This window comes from Octodon degus, unplaced genomic scaffold (genome assembly GCF_000260255.1).
Source record: "Octodon degus isolate 3935 unplaced genomic scaffold, OctDeg1.0 scaffold00035, whole genome shotgun sequence".
Taxonomy (NCBI): Eukaryota; Metazoa; Chordata; class Mammalia; order Rodentia; family Octodontidae; genus Octodon; species Octodon degus.
In genome coordinates, this window is record NW_004524611.1 from 5113771 (window position 1) to 5126803 (window position 13033).

Genomic DNA, 13033 nt, shown 5'->3' on the forward strand with positions numbered 1-13033 from the left:
TATGTGCTACAGACAGAAACACATTCCAAGTTGGATGTGGTTTTCCAGGATGAGTAATAACGGTGGAGCCAGGTCAGAGGCTCTACCGCAAAGTGTCAGAAGTGTTTGATGAATTGAATGTTCCGGCCACTCCACGGGAAGGAGGGGAAGAACCGTCTGTGTTAGTGCTTGGCTGCCACAAAAGAGCCGCGCGTTTCCTAGAGATGCTCACGTTTGAAGGTAAGCGCCTATCTGATGAGGCAAAGGACGTGTGTTCACTATTCTAGCGTGGAGTGCTGCTAAACTATAGAACCAAGGATGAAGGATAAAAGGAAAAATAATTCAAATACGAACTGCTGAACATGCCAGTGAAAATTATAGTCATGAAATAGAGTGCTTTATGCCAAGTTGTACATAACTGAGGTTAAAAATACATTCAGCATCCATAAAGATGACAGACTAGAAAATTCCAAGTCTTTCTTCCTCTTCAAAACCATCTGCTGAATTCAGGAAAACTGTCTGAATCAGCTTCCACTGAACGCTGGGGTCTTCGTCAAAGCTGACAGCACCCAGGAGGAAGGGTCACAGAGAAAATCAGCCAGCCGTCGCTGCCCACCCCCAATCAGCAGTCAGCGGCCTGAGTTCCTGGCGCAGCTGGTGGTGCCAGAGGGGTCCAGATGGACCCCATCGGTGTCAGCCTGGCAGGTGGCTCCCTGAGACGCCAGCACAGGAGCTTCCCTGGAGGGCCCACGACTCGGAGAATTCCCTGGGCTGGGACAGCTTCCTGACAGCATCTGCCCAAAACATTGTCAGGTAAAAATATTGGTGACTGTACTTAGGGCAAGAAATACAAGTCAAGACAAGCAATGGACAGACCAAAATGCCTGGGCAGAATGAGACACACATGGAGAATGAGGGTTTTGAAATGCTCCTCAGCGTGTTGGCTAGCAGGAAAGGCCAATCTCATGTCCAGGGCTAGAGGCCTGGTAAGAAAAATCCTCGGAAGACTAAGATTTCCCTTTCACACCTGGCTGACCCTCGGGGTCTATACTAGCAGGAGGTGAAAACAGGGCAGAACTGTGCATGGGCAACAAGACCCTGAAGGCTTGCGCGCGCACACACACACACACACACACACACACACACCGTTATGCCTGGGGAATGTATGCAGCCAGCATGCACCGGAGCTCCAGAGCACTGGCTGCTGCCAACAGGTGGACCACAGGCTTCAGTGACCCCAACAGAAAACACAGGCTCCACAATAAAGAACTCCTAAAATCTCGTGACAAACATTTAAGGACAACCAAACTCAGAGGGAGAAGAACCTGATCTATCTTTCTTTCTTTCTTTCTTTCTTTCTTTCTTTCTTCCTTCCTTCCTTCCTTCCTTCCTTTCTTTCTTTCTTTCTTTCTTTCTTTCTTTCAATGTATTTGGTGAGGGTCTCACTACACAGCTTAGACTCATAGTGATCCTCCTGTCTCAGCCTCCCGTGCTGGGATTACAGGCATGCGCCACCACACCTGGGCTCTGTCATCTGTTCAGCATGTCTGTGGGTGGGGCTGGAATGGCATGTGGTGCAAGGGCTTAAATTTAGTCCCCGTGCTTGCCTAAGTAGGCACTTAGTCTGCTGAGCTATCTCACAAGCCCTAAGAATCTGATTTCAAGTAATGTCACATTGTAATGGTCTTAAGTGTCTGGTTTTCAACCCAAACATGTCAAGTAAACAAAAGGAATTCCCCATTCACACAAAGGAGGAGAAAAAGGGGAAAGAAAGAAAAAGACAGAGGACAGGGAAGAAGGAGGAGAAGGAAAAGGAAGAGGAGAAAGGTAGGAGTGAATGATAAATTGGTAGAAATGGTGCCAGAAGAAATCCAAACATTGAGTGTATTAGACAAAGACTTAAAATCAGTTGTATTAAATATGCTAAGGCTGTTCTGAGTCAAACCCTTTCTCAAGAGTTTTATCTAGGGAAAATCGTGTATTCTACACACCATTTTTGGTTTAAAATCACCTGTACAGTATGTCAAAGAGACAGATGTATGGGCCCTCTTCTCTATAGGTTTGAAGTGTCTTTAGGAAACTGTTTAAAAAAGTAATAAAGGACAAAAAAATTAGAAGAATTTAGAAAATCAGAGCATCACACCAAGTGTAAAATGTCAGTGGAGATAAAAGAATTATAAACAAAAGAACTGAGCGTGAATTCTGGAGGTGAAAAGTCCGATCTGGAACTTTAATAAGACTTCTTAGAGATGCTCAGTAGAAGAGCTGAGCAAACAGGAAAAATGATCTGTGAATTGGGAGACAGGACAGTTGAGATGGTTCAACATGAAGAGCAGAAAGAGAAGAAAATGAAAAGCAATTAACAAAACCTGCAAAGCCATTGGACACCATGAAGAATGCCAAAAATATTTCAGTGATACACAGACAAGTTTTTTAAAAAGGTTCAGTTGGAGAAACCAGAACTACACTGTTGATGGTGGGAAACATCCCAGCACCCATCTCGCCTGGCTGGTCAAGGCCTCTCAGCACTGCTCCTTTCCCAAGAGTCTTGTCTTGGGGAAATCCTATCTTCTAGACGTGCTTTGAGATTAGAACCCATCCATACATTTGTCCACAAATACAGACCAGCAATCCTCTACTTACCAAACCCGTGAGTTTGAGGTTGTATGATAGAAACTGTATAGGAAATATAAATAAATAAATAAATGAATTAGGAAATCACAACTACAGTAATCCCCCCTCCCAAATTGAACAATAAAATGTGAACTTCAATTCTAAAAAGAAATGGTCCAGGGGCCGGGGAGATGGCTCAGTAGACTAAGCGCTTGCCTGGCAAGCGCAAGGGTCTGAGTTCAATTTCCCCGGTTCCGCAAAACAAAAAAACAAAAAAAAAAAAAAAAAAAAAAAAAAAAAAAAAAGAAATGGTCCTAATAAACAGCAAACTTTATCAGATAAGAAATTGCTTAGGAGTAGTCAAGGTAGAACTATGGATTCCCATCAAAAATGAAAGCCTCTGGCTCTGTGCTGTGACCTTATTTCCAAAGATGGCCAGAGATGAGGCAGAGATGAGGCAGACACCCAGTCAGTTAAGGCCACCTCAAGCTGGCCCTTCCTTCCCCATCAACCAGCCTGGTATTAGGATTCGTGCTATAGGAAGTCACAAACAGATCTGACTTTTTCCCTCCTGAAGTACCAAGGGATTGGAAACCATTATATTCAATGCTAGCAAATCTTTGTGTGTAAAACTGAACCCATAAAATCTAAGAGATTAAATTGCTCACCTCCAAAGATCTTGAGCTAGTCCTCTAGCAAGTGGGTTGGAAATAGTTGGGAGGAATGGGTCAAATCCAAAGGTCATGAGCTAATCCCTTCTGAATGAGCTAGAACTAACTGTGCTTAGAGTTCCTTGGAGGACTCAACCACCACAGCCTCTTTCATGAACAGCCTTCTCGGTTCCTTCCTCTGAGCCATCCTGCCTGCATAAGGTTGTTAGTGACCTCCTGCCCCAAAGCCTCTTCAGATTGAGCTAATTGTCCTTTCAAAGCTCCACCTCATTTCTATTGTTAGAGTAACAACATAAATCTATATTTTGGAACTGTGCAAAAAGTATAATAAACAAGAGAAGTGGTGAGGCAGAGAAGTCTCCCTGGAGTCCTAGCATGTGGGAGATCTCAAGGGCTTCTTCCTGGGTACCCAGTGCTCACTCCCCATTCTCACATAAGGCCTGGAAGTGTCACATGGGTAACAGTCTCCCTGCCTCACTCCAGCTCTGTTCTGCAGCAGCTGAGCCCCCAGTGTGCCAAGGCATGCAGAGCAGAGAGCATTGGGGAGCAGCCCCGCGCTCTCTGCACTGCCTCAGACTTCCACATGGCTTGGGGCAAGCTGAAGCCACCCTGAGTCACTGACCTTCCCGCTGGCACCTTCTGCAGTGGGAAGCCCAATAGTCTGACCAGTGAGACACAAACTTTCTTGACAACTCTTGTACCTTTCGGTACCATCTTTCTTCAATCCCAGCTACCACTAGGTATTTTCATAAACTGAGCAAAGCAATTTCCAAAATAGTCATTGCCGACTCCCTGAATCCAAGTGTTTCCACTATCTTGAAATACACCATGGTGAAGACAATTGTTTGCCCCACCTCCAAGGAGGATGTGTGTGCCACGCTGCATGGAGAAGCCTTCCCAGTGCCCATCAACCTGTCCCACCACCGCTGCGACCTCTCTTCCAAGTGCCAGGTGTCTCACACTCACACCCTCAACCTCTGTGAGGAACACACCCACAGGCTGATCTCCTGGACCCTACATCTGCCCTCCAATGGGTAACAGAGTCTGTCTGTTCAAATCTGTACTCTTCCCTCCTATCTCATTTTCATAAAATATGAATTAATGAAAAAAATGTTACATAAAAGTGTATTCATGGTATGTAGTTATATATCTTACCATATATATATAATTTGGTACAGTGTCTCACCAATCAGCTCAGACTTGCAGTGATCCTCTTATTACCAGCCTCCCCAGTGCTGGCATTACAGGTGTGTGCCACCACACCTGGTTTCAGTGGCCTGCACAGTGAGCCCAGGGATGGGGCTGGCCCGACACGTGGTGCCGGGGATTGAACCCTGGTCGCTGAGCTTGCCTAACCTGGCACTTACTCCACTGAGCTATCTTGCTGGCCCTGTCTTTCAAACTATTATAATCATATTTTAACTTTAAAAAAAAAGTCATGTTGGATGCAGCCAAAGCAATAACTAGAGGATATCTACTAGCATAAAAGCGGCCACAGAGATAGCTCAGCAGTCTAAAGTACCTGTTTAGGCAAACTTAGGCAGGCGCAAAGGACCAAAGTTCAATCTCAGGCACCACGTGCCACACCAGCATCACCCTCAGGGCAGGCTGAGCTGACCAAAAAAATAGCATAAAAACTTACATTAGAAAATATGAAACTCTAACATCTATCATTTGAAAGTAGAGAAAAAATAAAGAGGAAAATAACCCAAACCAAGCAGAAGAAAGAAAATAAGGAAGACTGGACCAGAAGCCAAAGTATCCGTGGCTGGGAAACTTTTAAAGAAAGGGGCTTAGTGAGTTCACATGTCTGGGTGTAAGCAACGTGACATCAACTTGTGCTGGACCCTAGTGAGGGGTTTAACTTTGTCACATGCAGGCTGTTTAACTTTGTCACATGTGGGGGTGGCATTGTGGCGAGTCCACATGTAAGAGAGAGAGCACATGGCCAGACAGAAAGCCAGTGAGACTGGGGCCCAGATATGCCATTTGCAGAACCCAGTCTCTTTGGAGCTCGCCAGAGCCCCACCAAAAGGACCTCGGTCTCTCCTGAGGGTGATGCCTACTGCGACCGACCACCTTCCTGGAGTCCCCACTTCTTAGAAATCCAGCCACCTCCTGGCACCACCACACAGGAACTGAGCTTCCAACCACTGACCCTCTCACAGAAGGCAACCATCGCAGGGTCCACAGTATTGATTTTCTGTTGTGTTCACTGTCCTATCAACATTATTTGCTTTCTTCTACTCTAGGTTGCAGGCTTATTTTATTCATAACTTGCTGAATATATTAATGTTTGGCTTTTCTCATTTAATCATTCAAGGATATAAACTAATTCAATACTGGTGTCATTGGATTTCACTGGTTATAGTATGGGAATTTCAACAATTCATTTTAAAGTATTTCAAAACTTCCGAACTGATTTATTCTCTGACATGTGAACCTTTCAGTAGTGTGGAATGTTTTTAAATTTCTGCTGTATTGGAATGAATTTTATTTTTCAATATTTGACTTATAACTTCTAATATGTTCTGTCATTTATTCTTTTTTTAATCTGTATTTTAGGGAAGAGTCTACAGGGTGTTCAGGGTCTCACCATTAGATCAATACTCGTAGTGATCCTCCTGTTTACAGCCTCCCAAGTGCAGGGATTACAGGCACGCGCCACCACACCCAGTCTCAATCCCCATTTTAGCATGCTCAGGGGGCGGGGCCGGCATGGCAGGCCCGGTTATCAAATCCCCTGCCCCTGCTTGCAGGCACTTTAATCCACTGACCTATTTGGCCAGCCCCCTTTATTCTTATTATACTGGAATTTATTTTGTGACCAAGGTTATAGTCAAATTTACAAATGTTCCATGCAGTTTTCTAATTTTTTTACATTGTTTGTCTAGTTTAGTTTGCCAGGGCTCTGTATTATTTCAAGTGTAAGTCTATTATTCAAATTTTCTAAACCTTGTCTGGTTAGTTTATAAATTTCATTACCATGAAAGAGACCTTAAAATCATTTCATTGTAATTTTATTAGTTAAATTCTATTGAAATTACATCCCTATGGCCTGACATTATTTGCTGTGGTAGCATTTTCGCTCTTAAAGTCTTTAGTAATTCCTATAATTGTGTTAATTGTGTTTTTTATCAAGTCTCATTCTATCTTTTGTTTTTTCAGACTAGATTTTGGTTTGTTCTGTTTTATTGGTTTATTTTGCCTTTTTATCATGCCTCATAATTTTGTTTGGTTTTTGTTTTTGGCGGAACTGGGGATTGAACTCAGGACCTTGCACTTGCCAAGGAAGCAGTTGTTCCACTGCACCGTCTCCCCAGCCCCAATGCCTCGTAAGTTTATGTTGACAGCGAAGCATGCTCTGTCGGGTAATGAGCCCTTGTTGTGAAGATTGAGGCATGCGTCCATTGTTTGCTGTAGCTGCAGACGCCGACACTCCGCATTCCTCCAGCTGACATCCTTATTTATCATCGTTATTTTATTTTCCCGTTTTTGCTTTATTCTTCCTCTCTTTCATGCGATTGCCTCAGAGAGAGGCAGAGAGGCAATCTTGCAGCTTCTCCTTGCAACCCACCCTTGGCACTGCCAGCGGCCAGAGAGCTACGACAGAGGACCTCCTCTAGTCTGATCACACTGGGACCGTGCTGGGCTCCATGGCGGGTCCTACCTACGTGTGTCTGGCCCTTGTTCTCCGAGGAGAGCTGTGCCCATGAGGCACTCTTCCCTCCCCCGAGTTCACGGAACCCTTCTGCAAGCTGTCCCACTCGCAGCATACTTAGGACTCCTCTAGCGCCCAGAGGCAGCCCAGCGAAGAGAAACCTGGGATTTAGTCCAGTGGGATTCCAGGTGTAGATCTGCCATTGTGCTCCCAAGGACAGCCGTAGACAGCCCCATCTCCTCCCTGTGAGGATGCGTGATAGTATTATTCACCATCGTCTCCCCAATAGGAAGTCCAGCTGAGCCCTGCATTGTGACCGTTGGGTGGCTTAACAAAGTGAATTATAATGAGACTCTGGGCCATCTGGTGTGAGTGCTTCCCCTGAAGGGGATTGAGACTTACACCAGCCATCTGCGCAGTGAGTCGTGGAACGCAGATCAAGCCCCAGGAAAGGCAAGGCCCACGTGAGCTTCCCTGTGGCCGGCAGTCCACCGTGCTGTCATCCATCACAGCCGTTAGGACTTAACCCTGTTCCTGACTCCACCAGGAAGACAGCTGAAGAATTAATGTTTGGAAACTCTTCAACTCTGCCTCTCCATCTTTCCCTCTTTAGTTGACTTGACTGTGTCCTAGCCCTGTAATAAGCCATAGCCATTAGTCTACAAGCTTTCAGTTAGTGCGGTGGGTCTTTCTAGAAAATCACTGAGCCCAAAGTTGGTCTTGGGAAACCCAACCTACTAGGAACACAGGAGAAGGATCTTTGCAGAACGTTCACCCTCACACGAAGCCACTGTAGTAGGGGTTAGTCCTCTTTGCTGAGCTCTGAAGGAGTGGGGTCCACCCCACCCAGAGAAGAAATCTGGGCTACAAAGCTGTCACCTCATCTGCAACCCCTAAGGAATGTTTAGGTCAACTTTTATGACCATAATGGGGGATAAGAAAACAAAAAGTAATTACTAGAAAGTGGAAAGATTTCCCAAAATAAACTTGACAGTGCCTCATCAAACAAACATATGTAGAGACACATCTTTACCCTGTTTTTCTAAAAGCAAAGCAATCCATTAAAGTATACATTTCATCAACAGATTCAAATTAGGAGTCGGGGTCTAGGGAGATAACTTAGAGGTCTAAGCATCTGCAAGCACAAGCACCCAGGTTCAATCCCTAGTGCTGCGTGCTGCACTGGCCCTGGAATTCTGGGTGCACCATGCTGACCACTGAAACTGGGTGTGGTGGCGCACACCTGTAATCCCAGCACTGGGGAGGCTGAGACAGGAGAATTACTATGAGTCCCAGCTGCAAAACGAGACCCTGTACCAAATAAATAAATAAAAATAATGTTTAAACCATGTAAAATGCCAAAAAAAAAAAATTAGCCAAGATCTGCTCTTCACCTCTGCAGCATTAACTATTTCTCTGCATAAGTGAAAACAAGGAGTATATGAGAAAGAAGTGAAAGGAGGGCCAGCCAAATAGCTCAGCAGATTAAAGTGCCTGTAAGCAGACACAGGGGCCAGGGGTTTGATCCCCAGGCCTGCCATGCCAGCCCAGCCCCCAGGGCATACTGAGATGGCAATTGAGACTGGGTGTGGTGGTGCACACCTGTAATCCCAGCTCTTGGGAGGCTGTAAGCAGGCGGATCACTACGAGTCAGATCTAGTAGTGAGACCCTGAACACCATGTAGACCCTTCCCTAAAATACAAAAAAGAAAAGAAAGAAGTGAAGGGCAAGACTGAGGAACCCTGGAGAAAATGCATGACATGGAAGGAACTGTGGATACCATTTACTGGTATCCATTTTATAATAGTGTCAGCCGTTTTCTTAAGTTTCTATTCCCCTGCTGAGTTAAGTTTATGGTCCTTCCCACCTTGTCCATTCCCCGTGAATCACGTGCTATGCCCCAGAGGTGGCACCTTCCCCGTTGCCTAGATACCTGCTGACCCCCAAGAGCCGAGACTTCCTCATTCCTACACCCCCTATATATACCCAGCACCTCCCCTGAATAAATGGGACTTGATCAGAATCCTGTCTTGTCTCCATTTCTCACGTCTCCTGTCCCTTCTCATCCCACTCCCCCTCTAGGGTCCTCGTTGACTAACCCGCAGGTCAGGACAAGTGGCGCCCAACGTGGGGTGAGAACGGGGGATTGCGTGAGGGATGCCGTTCGAGGAGGAGCTGGCACAGAAGTTAGAATAGAGGATCCGTCAACACAGGACCCTGCTGCGTTTTCCAGGCCTCGGTAAGTGAACGGCGATTATGGGTCAGGAAATAAGCCAGCATGAAATGTTTGTTGAAAGTTTAAGTAAGGCTTTAAAGGCACGAGGAGTAAAGGTTAAAATTAAGGATTTGTGTCAATATTTTGAATATATTAAACAAGTTTGCCCATGGTTCCCTGTTGAAGGAACTACTGATCAGAGGCCATGGGAAACAGTTGGTGATGCCCTTAAGGATTATTATGAGACTTTCGGACCCAAAAAGGCCCCAGTTATGGCCTTTTCCTACTGGAATTTAATTGATGAAATCTTATCCCAGAGACACTGTGACCCAGTTGTTGCTAATATGATAAAAAGGGTGAAAATATACTACAGGGACAAAAAGGTAAAACCCATCTTAAAGAACAAAAGGAACAAGGACAAACAGACACAAAAAATAGAGAGGAAGATCTTATGTCTTTCGATAGCAACGATGATAGAGATCACGATAAGCCAAAAAAGGACAAAAACCCCCTAAGGGTGTGTGCCCTCCAGTAAGGGAACAGAACCTTGAAATCGAAACCAGGAAGCCAGAGCTGCCAAATCCCAAATTACATCCCGAGGGGAAAATTAACCCCTTTGATTTAGAAGGAGCTACGCTCAAAGTTAAAAAAAAATATATCCCGAACTACCAAAACCTGTTCAAGTTGAAGCCGATTATATAAAGTTGATTGGGACGAACTGGTGGAGGAAGCCGCTCGGTATCAGGGCTGAGATGGGCCGCCCGAGGTTCAGCGCCCTCCGCCATATAGCTGTGATCCCAGCGCGCCTCCTTCGGCGAGTTCAGCTTCTCACCCCAGAAAGGAATTAAAAGGCAAAATTGAACTTCTCAAAGAACAGATAAAATCAGAGAAAGAGCACTAAGACCTCATAATCCAATTAGAAAGAATAAAATCAGGAAACCCCAAAAATGAAAGTATAACCGGACCAAAGGCCCCCTGTGTTCAAAGGCCACCCGTGAGGGGCGCTATCCCCAAAAGCTTCCTCCTGTTAGACCCACCCATAGATCTAGATAAGGCAGAGGCATTTCCAGTGTCAGAAACAACAGGCGCTCAAGGACAGATTTGACGCCATTACACTAGATTCGATTTTAAAGTACTAAAAGAACTAAAAACGGTGGTTGCCCAATATGGAGCCACGGCTCCGTACACCACAGCCATTTTAGAAACTGTGGCCGACAATTGGCTTACTCCCGAGGACTGGCAGGCGTTAGCCAGAGCCACCCTCTCTGGGGGGATTATCTCCTGTGGAAATCAGAGTATATGGAAAACTGCAAAGATACTGCCAATCGAAATGCACAAGCTGGCAATGGATGGAATTTAGATACGTTAACAGGGAGCGGTAATTATGTCGTCAAGGATGCACAATGCGGTATGATGCAGGTCTTTACGCTCAAATCCAAGCAGCTGCCACTAAGGCATGGAGGAAACTGCCCACTAAAGGGGATGTAAGTTCCCCCCTCACTAATATTAAACAAGGGCCGGACAAGCCTTTTGCAGAATTTGTCCACCGCTTGCTTACTGCCGCTGGGAGGATCTTTGGCAATGCTGATGCAGGTACAGATTTTGTTAAATAATTGGCTTTTGAAAATGCTAATGCTGCCTGCCAGGCTGCCATTAGACCATACCAAAAGAAAGCTGATTTAACGGGCTATATACACCTCTGTTCTGACATTGGGTCTGCTTATCAACAAGGTCTAGCTATGGCTGCTGCCCTTCAGGGACACACAGTTAAACAATTTTTATCTCAACAAAACAAAACCAAATGTTTTAACTGTGGAGAGGCTGGCCATTATGCAAAGAAGTGTAAAAGGAGCACAAAAACTAGCTCCAAACCGCAGGCAACAGGGTTATGTCCCAGGTGTAAAAAAGGAAAACATTGGGCCAATGAGTGCAAGTCCAGAAAGGACGCAGATGGCAGTGATCTGCCTCTGCTGCAGGGAAACGGGAACAGGGGCCAGCACCAGGCCCCCAAACCCAAACAAATCTTTGGGGCAGTCAGTTTTGTTCCACCAAACAACAATCCATTTCAGGGCTCCTCAGAGCCACAACTGGAAGCGCAGGATTGGACCTCAGTTCCGCCACCCACAAAGTATTAACTACTGATATGGGGATACAAGAATTCCCCACTGGGATTTTTGGCCCACTACCCAAAGATATGTTTGGCCTTATAGTGGGGCGCAGTAGTTCAACCCTTAATGGGCTGCAGGTTTTCCCTGGAGTCATAGATAATGATTTTGAGGGAGAAATAAAAGTTATGGCATCCTCTCCTAAAAACATCAATACCATTAAAACTGGACAGAGATTTGCCCAGTTATTACTTCTATCTCTAATTTCTACCTCTAATAAAATAATGTCAAAACAGAGGGGTGACAGGGGCCTTGGATTGTCAGATGTTTATTGGACCAAGGTTATATCAGCTCAGAAACCCCTCATGTCTTTGTGGCTAGATGGCAAAGAATTCTCAGGTTAATAGACACAGGTGCAGATGTCACAATCATTAAAAAGCAAGAAATTGGCCTGCCACCTGGCCTCTAGAGCAACCATGACCCACTTAAAGGGAATAGGTCAACGCCAAAATCCTGAGAGAAGTTCAAAACTCTTCAACTGGAAGGACCAAGAAGGAAATCAGGGCACCATACAGCCTTATGTCATAGCAGGATTGCCCATAAACCTTTGGGGCAGAGATCTGCTGTCCCAACTGGGACTGATTTTGGGTAGCCCTAATACTGTTGTCCCTGCCCAGATGTTAAAGAGTGGATATTTACCAGGTCAAGGCTTAGGAAAAAATAATACAGGGATACTGGAGCCTGTAAAAGTCACACCAATACAAACAGGGCAGGATTAGGCCATTTTACCTAGGGGCTGTTGATACTCCTGTGGCCCATGCAGAAAAGATCACGTGGTTCTCTGAAGACCCTGTATGGGTCGATCAATGGCCCCTCCATTCTGAAAAATTATTGGCTGCACAACAGCTGATACAGGAGCAGCTTGATGCTGGCCATATCATCCCCAGTAACTCTCCCTGGAATACCCCTGTCTTTGTCATTAAAAAAAGGTCAGGCAAATGGCGACTGCTGCAAGACCTTAGAGCAGTAAATAAGACCATGGTTTTAATGGGAGTCTTGCAGCCAGGCCTCCCTTCACCTGTTGCCATACCCCTAGGTTACTTTAAGGTTATTATAGATTTGAAAGATTGCTTTTTCACTATTCCTTTGCATCCAGATGATCAAAAACGTTTTACTTTCAGTTTGCCTGCTATTAATTTCAGAGAACCTATGAAAAGATTTCAATGGTGTGTCTTACCACAAGGCACGGCCAACAGTCCTACCTTGTGTCAGTCCTTTGTTGCCTCAGCCATACAGTCAGTGAGAGATCATTGGCCAAGTATGTACAACGTTCATTATATAGATGATATATTGATAGCTGGAAAAATTGGTAATGAGGTTTTGGGGTGCTATGATGAACTACGAATTGCCCTACAAGACAAAGGCCTAGAAACAGCCCCGATAAAGTACAACTTACGGATCCATATACGTACTTAGGATTTCAGATGAGGGGGCCTCAAGTCTCCTCACAAAGGCTACAAATAAGGCTAGATAAACTCAAGACCTTAAATGATTTTCAAAAGCTCCTTGGAGATATAAACTGGCTCGTGCCTTATTTAAAGCTTAGTAAGGGTGAGTTAAAACCCCTTTATGACATATTACGTGGTGAGGCTAACCCCACCTCCCCCCGTGAGCTCACATCGCTGGGAAGACAGGCTACACGTATAGTAGAACAAGCCATTCATTACGTGGTGGAGCTAACCCCACCTCCCCCCGTGAGCTCACACCGCTGGGAAGACGGGCTACACG